The sequence below is a fragment of the Triticum aestivum genome, chromosome 6D (assembly GCF_018294505.1).
Source record: "Triticum aestivum cultivar Chinese Spring chromosome 6D, IWGSC CS RefSeq v2.1, whole genome shotgun sequence".
In the NCBI taxonomy this organism is placed as follows: domain Eukaryota; kingdom Viridiplantae; phylum Streptophyta; class Magnoliopsida; order Poales; family Poaceae; genus Triticum; species Triticum aestivum.
The window spans coordinates 435,375,209-435,387,703 of record NC_057811.1 but is presented as its reverse complement, the minus strand read 5'-3'; positions in this window follow the sequence as shown (position 1 = coordinate 435,387,703).

Sequence of the window (12,495 nt, the reverse complement as noted above, 5' to 3'; positions counted from 1 at the left end):
ATGGCAACAATACAATACGTGCCTTGCTGCCCCTGCTGTCACTGGGAAAGGACACCGCAAGATTGAACCCAAAGCTAAGCACTTCTCCCATTGCAAGAAAGATCAATCTAGTAGGCCAAACAAAACTGATAATTCGAAGAGACTTGCAAAGATAACCAATCATACATAAAAGAATTCAGAGGAGATTCAAATATTGTTCATAGATAATCTTGATCATAAACCCACAATTCATCGGATCTCGACAAACACACCGCAAAAAGAAGAGTTACATCAAATAGATCTCCAAGAGAAACGAGGAGAACTTTGTATTGAGATCCAAAGAGAGAAAGAAGCCATCTAGCTAATAACTATGGACCCGAAGGTCTGAGGTAAACTACTCACACATCATTGGAGAGGCTATGGTGTTGATGTAGAAGCCCTCCGTGATCAATGCCCCCTCTGGCAGGACGCCGAAAAAGGCCCCAAGATGGGATCTCATGGGTACAGAAGGTTGCGGCAGTGGAATTAGGTTTTTGTGGTCGCTTCTGATGGTTTGGGGGTACGTAGGTATATATAGGAGGAAGAAGTAGGTCGGTGGAGCCACGACGGGCCCACGAGGGTGGAGGGCGTGCCCAGGGGGTAGGCGCGCCCCCTACCTCGTGGCTTCCTCGTCTGTTGCTTGACGTCCACTCCAAGTCCTCTGGATCATGTTTGTTCCGAAAATCATGTTCCTGAAGGTTTCATTTCGTTTGGACTCCGTTTGATATTCTTTTTCCGCGAAACACTAAAATAGACAAAAAAACAGCAATTTGGGCTGGGCCTCCGGTTAATAGGTTAGTCCCAAAAATAATATAAAAGTGTATAATAAAGCCCATTAATCATCCAAAACAGAATATAATATAGCATGGAACAATAAAAAATTATAGATACGTTGGAGACGTATCAAGCATCCCCAAGCTTAATTCCTGCTCGTCCTCGAGTAGGTAAATGATAAAAACAGAATTTTTGATGTGGAATGCTACTTAGCATAATTTTCAATGTAATTCTCTTATTTGTGGTATGAATATTCAGATCTGAAAGATTCAAGATAAAAGTTTAATATTGACATAAAAGTAATAATACTTCAAGCATACTAACAAAGCAATCATGTCTTCTCAAAATAACATGGCCAAAGAAAGTTATCCCTACAAAATCATATAGTCTGGCTATGCTCTATCTTCACCACACAAAGTATTTAAATCATGCACAACCCCGATGACAAGCCAACAGCAATTGTTTCATACTTTTGATGTTCTCAAACTTTTTCAATTGCGCCCCCTACTCATACATGAGCGTGAGCCATGGATATAGCACTATAAGTGGAATAGAATGGTGGTTGTGGAGAAGACAAAAAGGAGAAGATTGTCTCACATCAACTAGGCGTATCAACGGGCTATGGAGATGCCCATCAATAGATATCAATGTGAGTGAGTAGGGATTGCCATGCAACGGATGCACTAGAGCTATAAGTGTATGAAAGCTCAACAAAAGAAACTAAGTGGGTGTGCATCCAACTCGCTTGCTCACGAAGACCTAGGGCATTTTGAGGAAGCCCATCATTGGAATATACAAGCCAAGTTCTATAATGTAAAATTCCCACTAGTATATGAAAGTGACAACATAAGAGACTCTCTATCATGAAGATCATGGTGCTATTTTGAAGCACAAGTGTGGTAAAAGGATAGTAACATTGTCCCTTCTCCCTTTTTCTCTCATTTCTTTATTTGGGCCTTTTCTCTTTTTTTATGGCCTCTTTTTTTTCGTCCGGAGTCTCATCCCGACTTGTGGGGGAATCATAGTCTCCATCATCCTTTCCTCACTTGGGACAATGCTCTAATAATGATGATCATCACACTTATATTTACTTACAACTGAAGTATTACAACTCAATACTTAGAACAAAATATGACTCTATGTGAATGCCTCCGGCGGTGTACCGGGATATGCGATGAATCAAGAGTGACATGTATAAAAAATTATGAATGGTAGCTTTGCCACAAAAGCAATATGACAATGATGAAGCATGTCATAGCAAACGGAACGGTGGTAAGTTGCATGGCAATATATCTCGGAATGGCTATGGAAATGCCATGATAGGTAGGTATGTTGGCTGTTTTGAGGAAGGTATATGGTGGGTGTATGATACCGGCGAAAAGTGTGCGGTATTAGAGAGGCTAGCAATGGTGGAAGGGGGAGAGTGCGTATAATCCATGGACTCAACATTAGTCATAAAGAACTCACATACTTATTGCAAAAATCTATTAGTTCTTGAAACGAAGTATTACGCGCATGCTCCTAGGGGGATAGATTGATAGGAAAAGACCATCGCTCGTCCCCGACCGCCACTCATAAGGAAGACAATCAATAAATAAATCATGCTCCGACTTCATCACATAACGGTTCACCATACGTGCATGCTACGGGAATCACAAACTTTAACACAAGTATTTCTCAAATTCACAACTACTCAAATAGCACAACTTTAATATCACTACCTCCATATCTCAAAACAATCATCAAGCATCAAACTTTTCTTAGTATTCAACACACTTATAAGAAAGTTTTTACTAATCTTGGATGCCTATCACATTAGGACTAATTTCCTAATTTAAGCAAATCACCATGCTGTTTTGTAGGACTCTCAAAAAGGTATAAGTGAAGCATGAGAGAACAATAGTTTCTAATAAAACAAAACCACCACCGTGCTCTAAAAGATATAAGTGAAGCACTAGAGCAAAAACTATATAGCTCAAAAGATATAAGTGAAGCACATAGAGTATTCTAATAAATTCCGAATCAAGTGTGTCTCTCTCAAAAGGCGTGTACAGAAAGGATGATTGTGGTAAACTAAAAACAAATACTCAAATCATACAAGACGCTCCAAGCAAAACACTTATCATGTGGTGAATAAAAATATAGCTCCAAGTAAAGTTACCGATGGACGAAGACGAAAGAGGGGATGCCTTCCGGGGCATCCCCAAGCTCTGGCTTTTTGGTGTCCTTAGATTTACCTTGGGGTGCCTTGGGCATCCCCAAGCTTAGGATCTTGCCACTCCTTGTTCCATAATCCATCAAATCTTTACCAAAAACTTGAATACCTCACAACACAAAACTTAACAGAAAATCTCGTGAGCTCCGTTAGCGAAAGAAAACAAAACACCACTTCAAGGTACTGTATTGAACTCATTCTTTATTTATATTGGTGCTAAACCTACTGTATTCCAACTTCTCTATGGTTTATAAACTATTTTACTAGCCATAGATTCATCAAAATAAGCAAACAACACACGAAAAACAGAATCTGTCAAAAACAGAATAGCCTGTAGTAATCTGTAACTAACGCAAACTTCTGGAACTCAGAAAAATCTACCAAAATAGGACAACCTAGATAATTTGTTTATTGATCTACTGCAATTTGAATCAATGTTTTATCACGTTCTGGTGATTTTTAAAAATTGTTTTCGTGAACAGAAAGTTTATGGAATTTTCAGCAAGATCAAATAACTATCATCCAAGAAGATCCTATAGGTTTAACTTGGCACAAACTCTAATTAAAACACAAAAACAAATCTAACCAGAGGCTAGATCAAAGACATATTCCTAAACAGAAGCAAAAAGCAAAAAAACTAAAAATAAAATTGGGTTGCCTCCCAACAAGCGCTATCGTTTAATGCCCCTAGCTTGACATAAAAACAAGGATAGATATAGGTATTGCCATCTTTGGTAGGCAATCCATAAGTGGCTCTCATAATAGATTCATATGGTAATTTAACTTTCTTTCTAGGTGAGTGTTCCATGCCTTTCCTTAACGGAAATTGGAATCTAATATTCCCTTCCTTCATATCAATAATTGCACCAATCGTTCTAAGGAAAGATCTACCAAGAATAATATGACATGAAGGATTCCAATCTATATCAAGAACAATAAAATCTACGGGCACATAGTTCCTATTTGCAACAATAAGAACATCATTAATTCTTCCCATAGGTTTCTTAATGGTGGAATCCGCAAGATGCAAATTTAAAGAACAATCATCAAAATCACGGAAACCTAACAAATCACATAAAGTTTTTGGAATCGTGGAAACACTAGCACCCAAATCACACAAAGCATGGCATTCATGATATTTAATTTTAATTTGAATAGTAGGTTCCCATTCATCATAAAGTTTCCTAGGGATAGAAACTTCCAACTCAAGTTTTTCTTCATAAGATTGCATCAAAGCATCAACGATATGTTTAGTAAAAGCTTTATTTTGATTATAAGCATGAGGAGAATTTAGCACGGATTGCAACAAGGAAATACAATCTATCAAAGAGCAATTATCATACTTAAATTCCTTGAAATCCAAAATTGTGGGTTCATTGATATCTAAAGTTTTGACCTCTTCAATCCCACTTTTACCAAATTTTGCATCAAGATCTAAAAACTCCGAATTTTGGGACCCCTTCTAACTAAAGTTGACTCATCTTCAGTCCCATCATTATCAAGATTCATATTACAAAACAAAGATTTAATAGGGGACACATCAATAACTTTTAGATCTTTATCTTTATTATCATAAAAATTAGAAGAGCACGCTTTTATAAAGCAATCTTTCTTAGCACGCATCCTAGAGGTTCTTTGTTTGCACTCATCAATGGAAATTCTCATGGCTTTGAGAGACTCATTGATATCATGCTTAGGTGGAATAGATCCAAGTTTCAAAGAATCGACATCAAGAGAAATTCTATCCACGTTCCTAGCCAACTCATCAACTTTAAGCAATTTCTCTTCAAGCAAAGAATTGAAATTCTTTTGCGAATTCATAAACTCTTTAACACTAGTCTCAAAATCAGAGGATATCTTATTAAAATTTCCATAAGAATTGTTGTAGGAATTACCATAATTATTAGAGGAATTACTAGGATACGGCCTAGGATTAAAGTTTCCTCTATACGCGTTGTTACCAAAATTATTCCTACCAACAAAATTCACATCCATAGATTCATTATTATTCTCAATCAAGCTAGACAAAGGCATATCATTAGGATCAGAATAAACACTCTTATTAGCAAACAATTTCATGAGTTCATCCATCTTTCCACTCAAAACATTAATTTCTTCTATCGCAGGCACTTTTTTACTAGTAGATCTTTCGGTGTGCCATTGAGAATAATTAACCATAATATTATCTAGGAGTTTAGTAGCTTCTACTAAGGTGATTTCCATAAAAGTGCCTCCCGCGGCCGAGTCTAACAGGTTTCTAGAAGCAAAATTCAATCCGGCATAATTTTTTTGTATAATCATAAATAAATTCAAACCATGTGTAGGGCAATTACGTATCATTAGTTTCATCCTCTCCCAAGCTTGTGCAACATGTTCATCATCAAGTTGCTTAAAATTCATAATATCGTTTCTAAGGGAGATGATTTTAGCGGGAGGAAAATACTTAGAGATAAAAGCATCTTTGCACTTATTCCAAGAATCAATACTATTTTTAGGCAAAGACGAAAACCAAGTTTTAGCACGATCTCTAAGCGAAAAAGGAAATAGCTTCAATTTAACAATATCATTGTCCACATGTTTGTTGTTTTGCATGTCACACAAATCAACAAAGCTATTTAGAGAGTAAATTACATCTACGATACCTAAACTTGATCCTAGGGTTCACTTCCATCACTGTATTTAGAAAAGCTTAAAATACGGTCACTAAGATTGCCCGGGCGTGTCACTCTACGATCACCAGTACCGTATTAGTCCTATTTTTGCTGACATGGCAAATACCCATCTCTCACTACTACTATTTATCTCTGTAATTCTGTTGAACACATAACCCGCGCCCACCGCTATGCCACACCCCACGCTCCCACTGCTGTCGCAGTTCTTCAGTGTCAGTGTGTCACGTCCTAGAGATCCTAAAGCCTCGTCCGGCCGACGAACAAATTGTTGCGCTGGTTGGCCAGACTCATGCTTGGAATTCCCAACTCTCTAGCAATGTCGAGCTTGAAGCTCATCAGCGTCGTTGGCACCATGAAGGTTACTATCCCGATGTGCGTCGTTGAAAGTACGAGCGCCGCTGTGGGAGGTTACCATGGGTTGCCGCTTCAGTTTACTGACCCGTTGTTAGAGTAGGTCACCCTGGTTTAGGAAGTGCATGGTTGCGTGCATGACCGAGCGGCGCCATATGTTTGCCAGCCAACGTCGACTTAGCCTTGCACCCTGCCGCGCTCCTCAACGTTGACATGGCTGGCAACCTGCTCTCCCCTCACCTCGTCGTCCAGCCGGAGGCCCACGCCGCCATGCCTCGCAGCTCTCAGGCGTACTCGTAGTTTGTGTACTGGTCGGTGAACGCTAGCCAGTAATCCATCGGCACGCCGGATGCCTTGTTGGTTGCGTCTTCGTTGAACACGTCAGGTCCATGGTGCAGAACTACAGACTGCAGATGCGCGGGACTCAGAACTGAGAGCTGCGACGACTTCGGCCTGCTCGCGTATGGCATAGCCCCGCCAAACACCATGCACTCCGTACCGCCGGCTGCCCGCGCATGTTATTTTCCACCGCCGTAGGTCGACGTCGTCGAGCTCCATGGGGTTGGCAAGAACTACAGCCACGCCGTGAGGAAGGACAACATCGTGTGCCTCGCATTGAGCCTGGGAAATGCACCTATGTGACGCCCCCGATTTGAACGTACACTAATCATGCACGCAAATGTGTACGATCAAGATCAAGGACTCACGGGAAGATATCACAACACAACTCTAAAACATAAATAAGTCATACAAGCATCATAATACAAGCCAGGGGCCTCGAGGGCTCGAATACAAGTGCTCGGTCACAGACGGGTCAGCGGAAGCAACAATATCTGAGTACAGACATAAGTTAAACAAGTTTGCCTTAAGAAGGCTAGCACAAACTGGGATACAGATCGAACGAGGCGCATGCCTCCTGCCTGGGATCCTCCTAACTACTCCTGGTCGTCGTCAGCGGGCTGCACGTAGTAGTAGGCACCTCCAGTGTCGTAGGTGTCGTCGTCGACGGTGGCGTCTGGCTCCTGGACTCCAGCATCTGGTTGCGACAACCAGGTAGAAAGGAAAGGGGGAAAAGAGGGAGAGAAGCAACCGTGAGTACTCATCCAAAGTACTCGCAAGCAAGGAGCTACACTACATATGCATGGGTATATGTGTAAAGGGGTATATCAGTGGACTGAACTGCAGAATGCCAGAATAAGAGGGGGATAGCTAATCCTGTGGAAGACTACACTTCTGGCCATCTCCATCTTGTAGCATGTAGAAGAGAGTAGATTGAAGTCCTCCAAGTAACATCGCATAGCATAATCCTACCCGGCGATCCCCTCCTCGTCGCCCTGTTAGAGAGCGATCACCGGGTTGTATCTGGCACTTGGAAGGGTGTATTTTATTCAGTATCCGGTTCTAGTTGTCATAAGGTCAAGGTACAACTCCGGGTCGTCCTTTTACCGAGGGACACGGCTATTCGAATAGATAAACTTCCCTACAGGGGTGCACCACATAACCCAACACGCTCGATCCCATTTGGCCGGACACACTTTTCTGGGTTATGCCCGGCCTGGGAAGATCAACACGTCGCAGCCCCACCTAGGCTCAACAGAGAGGTCAACACGCCGGTCTAAATCCTATGCGCGTAGGGGTCTGGGCCCATCGCCCATTGCACACCTGCACGTTGCGAGGGCGGCCGGAAGCAGACCTAGCCTAGTGGCGTTCCAGTCCAATCCGGCGCGCGCCGCTCCGTCGCTGATGTCAAAAAGAGCTTCGGCTGATACCACGACGTCGAGTGCCCATAACTGTTCCCACGTAGCTGGTTAGTGCGTATAGACCAAATGGCCAGACTCAGATCAAATACCAAGAACTCGTTAAGCGTGTTATGTCGAAGTAACCGTGGACGCCGTCCAGGGCCAGGCCCACCTCTCGCCTAGGTGGTCTCAACCTGCCCTGTCGCTCCGCCACAAAGATCCACTTGCGGGTACTCCTACGAGCCGACCCGACTTTAGTCATCACATGTGTCATGTATATAGTATATAAGTATATACCCGTGATCACCGCCCAAGTGATCACGGCCCGATAGTATAGCACAGCAGACGGACAAGAATGTAGGGCCACTGATGGAAAACTAGCATCCTATACTAAGCATGTAGGATTGCAGGTAAAGGTAACAACAGTAGAAGCAAGGACAGGCTATGCATCAGGATAGGATTAACGGAAAGCATTAACATGCTACACTACTCTAATGCAAGAAGTATAGAGAAGAATAGGCGATATCTGGTGATCAAGGGGGGGGGGGGGCTTGCCTGGTTGCTCTGGCAAGTAGGAGGGGTCGTCAACTCCGTAGTCGAACTGGGCAGCAGCAGTGTCGGTCTCGTAGTCTACCGGAGAGAAGAGGGGGAAGAAACAGTAAATACAATGCAAACATAAGCATGACGATGCGTGACATGACAGTGAGCGGTGCTAGGTGCGTCCTAACGCGGCAGTAGGTGGTACCGGCGAAGGGGGGAACATCCGGGAAAGTATTCCCGATGTTTCAAGTTTTTGGACAAACGGACCGGAGGGGGAAAGTTCCATGTTCGCTATGCTAGGAACGTGTGGCTGACAAACGGACTGCGTATTCGGATTTGTCTCGTCGTTCTGAGCAACTTTCATGTACAAAGTTTTTCCATCCGAGCTACGGTTTATTTTATATTAATTTTTAAAGATTTAAATCATTTTTAGAATTTAATAAATTAATTTAATTCGAATTTAATTAATGCATCAGCATGACGTCAGCATGACGTCAGCAGTCAACGTTGACCATTGACCTGGTCAACCTGACAGGTGGGTCCCACCTGTCAGGGGTTGTTAGCTAATTAACTACTAGTTAATTAAATTAACTAATTAATTAGATTAATTTAAACAGGATTAATTAATTTAGTTAATTAATTAATTAATTAAATTTATCTTTATTATTTGTTTTATTTATATATATTTTTAATTCGTTCTGGGGCTGGGGCCCACATGTCTGTGGCCCAGAGGGCCATAGCGGGTTTGGTCCAGCGGGTGCGGGCGCAGGACGCGGCCCGAGCGGGCGCACGCCTAGGTGCGGGCGGACCCGGAAAGGCGCCGGAGCAGGGGGCGGTGGCCACGGCGAGTCCATGGCCGGAGCGGGGCGCGCTGGCCGTGGTCGGTGGAGAGGCGCCCGCAGGGAGGAGCGCTGGGCAAGGGGCCGCAGCGGGCGGACGGGGCGTGTGGTCTGGCGGACCCGGCGACGAGCGCCGCGGGCGGGGTCAAGCCCGAGCGGCGACCAGCACGCGGGGGCGGCACGGCGGAGCGTGGGGCGGTGCAGGGGGCGAGGAGAGCGTAGGGAGGAGGGGCGCCCGAGCGTGCGGGAGGGGGGCCGGAGTGGCCAGAGTGGCGCGGTGCGCGCGAGCGGCGGTAGCGGCCGCGGTGACGAGCGCGAGCGCGCGCGCAGGCGGGGTCGCGCGAGGGAGAGAGAGGGGCGGGGGTGCGCGGAGACGAGCGCGGCCGAGCGCGCGCGGGGCGCGGCGACCGCGGCGAGCAGGGGAGGGGACGAGCACGGCCGAGGGCCTCACCGCGGGCGTAGGGTCAGGGCAGCGGGTCTCGGGGTGGCCGACGGCGACGACCGCGCGACGGGGAGGCAGGCCGGTGGGGAGGAAGCAGGCCGGCGGAGGAGCTCCGGCGTGGTCTCCTGGCGGCGATGGGCGACGGCGTCGGTGGCCTCCTCCTCGATCTCGATCCAATCGGGGGAGAGGGGGGGAGGAGATCTTTTCGTGGGGGGGGGGGGAGTGGGCGTGTCGGTGGAGTGGGTGGGGGTGGTGAGTGGATAAGGGGAGAGTGGGAGTGGGCCGGCCGGTGGTGGCCTGGTGGGCCGAGGCCGTTCGGCCAAGTTGGGCCACGGCCCAGTGGGGGGGGGGGCTCCTTTTTTTTGTTTTTTGTTTTGTAATTTCTTTTCTTTTATTTATTTTCTTTTCTGTTTTATTTCAATTTAAATTATTTAGGCATTTTATAAAAATGTGTTTACTACACCATATTTATTTATGCAAAATATGGCACCTCCCGAACATTTTTGTTTTAAATTTTGAAAAACTTTTATCGTTGACGTTAATTTGAATTTGAATTTTAAATGGTTTGACCTAACGGTAGATTAGCAAAGTAACCGTGGTGACGTGGCACCATTAGCGTGGGATTACTGTAGCTTGATTATCCGGCCGTTACAACCTAGGTCGCCGTGCACGGCAGCAACGCGAGTCGAAGAAGACGTCCTCGTAAGGGTGCAACACGTTGACGTAGTGTCCTGCTGCTCAAGAGAGAGCGGGGCGTTGAAGGAGAGGAGCTCGAGCAGAGCGGGACTTCCGGCCTGACGAGGACGCCATTGCACGGAGAAAGGCGGTGGGTAGTAGAGGCCGTCGATAGTAGAGTGCCGGGAGGCGATGTGGTCTGTCGCCGGCTCGCCGCGGGCTCAAAGGCATGTCGGCATAGATGGACGGGCGGTGATCAGTTTCACTAGAAACGGTCCAAGTAAGCAACTCAACGGCGCGGGACCGGTCAATGTGCCACATCAGCGAAATACATTGGATACGGTAGGGGTGACCGTAGAGTGACACATTTCTGCGACCTCATTGACCGTATTTTGACACTTTTGGAATAAAGTGATGAAAGTGAACCCTAGAGTCATGTTCAGGTACTATAGATGTAATTTACTCCTATTTAGATGGGTAGCGGCATCTTCACTAGGAAGGCCGGCGAATTGATCTTTCATGGAAAGATTCAGCAAAGCAGCATTAATTTCACAAGATTCAGCATCGGTAAGAGGAGCAATAGGAGTGCTAAAGAAAATCATTGTTGTTGGTATTGGTAAAGTCACACAATTTAGTGTTACTTGAGCCATCGTGACAAGCAAGCAATCCAACACATGAGCAAACAAAAAGCAAGCGAAAAAGAGGCGAACGGAAAGAGAGGGCGAATAAAACGGCAAGGGTGAAGTGGGGGAGAGGAAAACGAGAGGCAAATGGCAAATAATGTAATGCGAGGGATAAGAGTTTGTGATGGGTACTTGGTATGTCTTGACTTGTGCGTAGACTCCCCGGCAACGGCGCCAGAAATGGGTCGTTGATGGGAGAGCAAATCTTGACTTGACTGGGTGTACACCTCCCCGGCAACGGCGTCAGAAATCCTTCTTGCTACCTCTTGAGCACTGCGTTGGTTTTCCCTTGAAGAGGAAAGGGTGATGCAGCAAAGTAGCATAAGTATTTCCCTCAGTTTTTGAGAACCAAGGTATCAATCCAGTTGGAGGCCACACTCAAGTCCCACGCACCTACACAAACAAATAAGAACCTCGCAACCAACGCGATAAAGGGGTTGTCAATCCCTTCATGGTCACTTACGAGAGTGAGATTTGATAGAGATAATAAGATAATATTTTTTGTATTTTTATGATAAAGACTAAAAGTAAAGAAAGCAAAATAAACGGAAATAGAAAGAGCTTGTTGTTGGGAAATTAATATGATGGAAGATAGACCCGGGGGCCATAGGTTTCACAAGTGGCTTCTCTCAAGATAGCATAAGTATTACGGTGGGTAAACAAATTACTGTCGAGCAATTGATAGAATTGAGCATAGTTATGAGAATATCTAGGTATGATCATGTATATAGGCATCACGTCCGTGACAAGTAGACCGAAACGATTCTGCATCTACTATTTTTTCTCCACACATCAACCGCTATCCAACGTGCATCTAGAGTATTAAGTTCATAAGAACATAGTAACGCTTTAAGCAAGATGACATGATGTAGAGGGATAAACTCATGCAATATGATATAGACCCCATCTTTTTATCCTCGATGGCAACAATACAATACGTGCCTTGCTGCCCCTGCTGTCACTGGGAAAGGACACCGCAAGATTGAACCCAAAGCTAAGCACTTCTCCCATTGCAAGAAAGATCAATCTAGTAGGCCAAACCAAACTGATAATTCGAAGAGACTTGCAAAGATAACCAATCATACATAAAAGAATTCAAAGGAGATTTTCAAATATTATTCATAGATAATCTTGATCATAAACCCACAATTCATCGGATCTCGGCAAACACACCGCAAAAAGAAGAGTTACATCAAATAGATCTCCAAGAGAAACGAGGAGAACTTTGTATTGAGATCCAAAGAGAGAGTAGAAGCCATCTAGCTAATAACTATGGACCCGAAGGTCTGAGGTAAACTACTCACACATCATCGGAGAGGCTATGGTGTTGATGTAGAAGCCCTCCGTGATCAATGCCCCCTCCGGCAAGACGCCGTAAAAGGCCCCAAGATGGGATCTCATGGGTACAGAAGGTTGCGGCGGTGGAATTAGGTTTTCGTGGTCGCTTCTGATGGTTTGGGGGTACGTAGGTATATATAGGAGGAAGAAGTAGGTCGGTGGAGCTACGAGGGGTCCACGAGGGTGGAGGGCGCGCCCAGGGGGTAGGC